The sequence below is a fragment of the Saccopteryx bilineata genome, chromosome 5 (genome assembly GCF_036850765.1).
Source record: "Saccopteryx bilineata isolate mSacBil1 chromosome 5, mSacBil1_pri_phased_curated, whole genome shotgun sequence".
Lineage (NCBI taxonomy): Eukaryota > Metazoa > Chordata > Mammalia > Chiroptera > Emballonuridae > Saccopteryx > Saccopteryx bilineata.
This window is the reverse complement of record NC_089494.1, coordinates 225,132,085-225,135,965: the sequence shown is the minus strand read 5'-3', so window position 1 is coordinate 225,135,965 and position 3,881 is coordinate 225,132,085.

Sequence of the window (3,881 nt, the reverse complement as noted above, 5' to 3'; positions counted from 1 at the left end):
GTCATCATCTGCACATGCACACATGCTGCCATGTCATCCTACAGAAACTGGGAGAGTTTTCCTTTTATTTGGTGCAGATTTCACATTTCTATCGTCTTTTGTATATAAAATGGGTATAGAAGGAAAGTATCTCAACATAATTTCTATCGTCTTATTTTTATACCCAAGAAATAAAACCACCTGTAGATGGGCTAATAATTTTTGACAAAGAACCAAAAACACACAATAGACAAAAGAAAGCCTCTTTAATAAATGGTGATGGGGAAACTGGAAAGCCACATGCAGAAGAATGAAACAAAATTACAGTTTGTTCAATGTACAAAAATTAATTCAAAATGGATCAAAGACCTAAATATAAGATTTTAAACAATAATTTGTATAGAAGAAGACATAGGTACTAAATTTATGGATCTTTGCTCTAGAAAACCTTTTATAAATTTGACTTCAAAGGCAAAGGAAGTAAAGGCAAAAATAAATAAGTAAATAAGACTATATCAAACTAAAAAACTTCTGCACAGCAAAAGAAACTGGTAACAAAACAAAAAGGCAACCAACTAAATTAGAGATGATATATGCAAACAACAGCTCTGACAAGGGATAATGTCCAAAATATATAGAGAGCTCATGTAACTCAATACCAAAGAAAAAGACAAACAAACAGTCCAATTAAAAAATGAGCAGAGGACCTGAACAGACACTTCTCCCAAGAAGACATACAAACAGCCAACAGATATATGAAAAGACATTCAATTTTACTAGCTATTAGGGAAATGCAAATCAAAACTACAATGAGATGCCACCTAACACTTGTTGAAATGGCTGTTACCAAGAAGACAGGTAATAAGTGTTGGAGAGGCTGTGGAGAAGAAGAAACCCTTATTCACTGCTGGTAGGAATATAAACTGGTACAGACACTATGGAAAGCAATATGGCAGTTCCTCAAAAAATTAAGAATACAGTTGCCATATGATCCAGTCATCCCTCTTCTGGGTATCTACTTGAAAAATTTGAAAACATTTATTTGCAAAGATATATGCATCTCTATGTTCATTGCAGCATTATTCATGGTGGCCAAGACATGGAGACAGCCAGAGGACTAGATGAAGAAGATGTGGTACATATATACATTGTAATATTACTCAGCCACAAGAAAAGATGAAATACTGCCATTTGCAACAACATGGATGGACTTTGAGAATATTATGCTAAGTGAAATAAGTCAGTCAGAAAAAACTAAGAACCGTATGATTTCACTCATGTGGGGATATAAAAGTGAAACTCATAGACATGGACAACAAACAGTATGGTGGTTGCCAGAGAAGGGTAGTAGGGGCATAAGAGAGGGTAAAGGGGCCAGATATATGATGATGGAAGATGATCTGAGTTTGGGTGGTAAGCACACAATGCAATATACAGGTCATGTATCATAGAAATGTATACTTGAAATTTATATGATCCTATTAACCCATGCTACTCCAATAAATTTAATAAAAGATAATAAAAGACAGAAACTGATTTCTTATCAGCATTCTGTATCTGATCTTTTTATTTTTATTTTTATTTTTAATTTTTCTGAAGTGAGATGCAGGGAGACAGAGAGACAGACTCCCACATGCGCCTGACCAGGATCCACCCGGCATGCCCACTAGGGGGCAATGCTCTGCTCATATGAGGCATTGCTCTGTTGCAATTGGAGCCATTCTAGAGCCTGAGGCAGAGTCCATGGAGCTATCCTCAGCGCCCGGGGCCAACTTTGCTCCAATGGATCCTTGGCTGCAGGAGGGGAAGAAAGTTATAGAGAGGAAGGAGAGGGGGAGGGGTGGAGAAGCAGATGGGTGTTTCTCCTGTGTGCCCTGGCCGGGAATCAAACCCAGGACTTCCACATGCTGGGCCAATGCTCTACCACTGAGCCAACTGGCCAGGACCCTGTATCTGATCTTTTAAAAGAGTTATGGCTATGAAGGGAAATTGCTAATGATATAATTGAAAAGGCGTTAATAGCCCATAAAATTCAATATTTAGAGACACAGAAGTTGAAGGACTGTCAAGGGGTCATTTAAAGCTAGATGACGCTGGAGCATGCTGTTAGCCCTGATCATTAGTCATTAAAGCAAAGAGATACCTGAAGAACTCTTAGAGATCAAGGAAGATGGTCTCTCTTGTATTCTGCTCTAGTATTTGACAGACTTTTAAGATTTCAGGTAACTGAATAATAAGCCAATTTCCAAATATACACAATTGCAGTTAAAATTTAGATTTAAACTCTGCTCCTCACTATGTCATATATATATATATATATATATATATATATATATATATATATATATCGTGCGAGGCTGTTAAACCTCTAGGATCTTCATTTTCTGGCTTAAAATCATTATTTTGTACTTCAACTTTGAATTAACTTAGACTTTTACATTTACATTTCCCCTATAAAATAAACTAGAGAGCCTCGCTTTCTGTGACAACAAGAAGAAAGAAATCTCTTTGGGCTATTAGATAATTAGGCTCCATCCTTTTTTGTTATGGGAGAAATGATATGATCATTTGGTGGTAAATGATGCAGTGCCCTCCTATTAATCTTCCAGTTGCCTGATTGCATTATTCACCTTGGTAAAGGAGAAAAATAAAAAATAAAACATTTCTCCTCATCGTTATAAGAGGCCTGGGAGAACGTCAACCTAGGATGAATAAGATATTTTCAGGGAATAAGTTGTTATTATAAACTTAATTGAGTGTAAAACTTTGTGCTAATGAAGGGGTCACATGGGATTCTGACAGTTTTTATGTTTATCCTGAGAGCATTGATTCTTTCCCTTCTGAACAGATCATCAGCCAGGATGTTAAGGTGCTGAGTAACAAATGAATGCTTTGTTTTGTTGTTGTTGCTGTTGTTAAAGCTTGTTAAGGGATTAGAATAACAATTATTCCTTTCACTGATGCTAAAGATTTACTTTTTTAAAGCTGATAACTAAATGATATGATTGTTGCTTTATTTATTTCTGCAATGGCTTTATTTACTCCTGGCTGGTGTGTTAGCCTCTTAGGTGAATAACAAGCTAATTCCAGTATTGTCACAATCTATAGCTATTAAGCTTCACATCTAAATTCCTTAATGCCAACCTACGTCCCTCATTAGTGCCTTCTCATAGCATTAATGTTTAATAAAAATGCTTGCTTTTTAAGAGAAATGATGATGTACCAGAACAGAAGGGATGATGGGAAAATTTAAGTCCCTCTTCTGTTTTGATTCTTTTTTCTTTTTTTTTTTTAACATTTTTAAAATTTTTTATTATTTATTTATTTTAGAGAGGAGAGGGAGAGACAGAGAGAGAGAGAGAGGAGAGACAGAGAGAGAGAAGGGGGAGAGGAGCTGGAAGCATCAACTCCCATATGTGCCTTGACCAGGCAAGCCCAGGGTTTCGAACCGGTGACCTCAGCATTTCCAGGTCGTCGCTTTATCCACTGCGCCACCACAGGTCAGGTTTTGTGAGGAGGCAGGGGGTCACGGGCCTCTTTGCACACAGTCAAAGCCGTGGGTGCTCTGCCCAGAACAGTGCCCCTTCCTCAGTTTTTTTTTTAATTAATTAATTAATTTTTTTAGAGAGGAGAGGGGGAGAGAGAGAGAGAGAGAGAGAGAGAGAGAGAGAGAGAGAGAGAGAAGAGAAGGGAGGAGGAGCTGGAAGCATCAACTTCCATATGTACCTTAACCAGGCAAGCCCAGGGTTTTGAACCAGCGACCTCAGCATTTCCAGGTCAACGCTTTATCCACTGTGCCATCACAGGTCAGGCGAGTTTTGATTCTTGTTGAGTGCAATTCTCTCTGGTCATTTGAGTATATTCTTTTTTTTTTTTATTCAGTGAGAGGAGGGGAGGCAGAG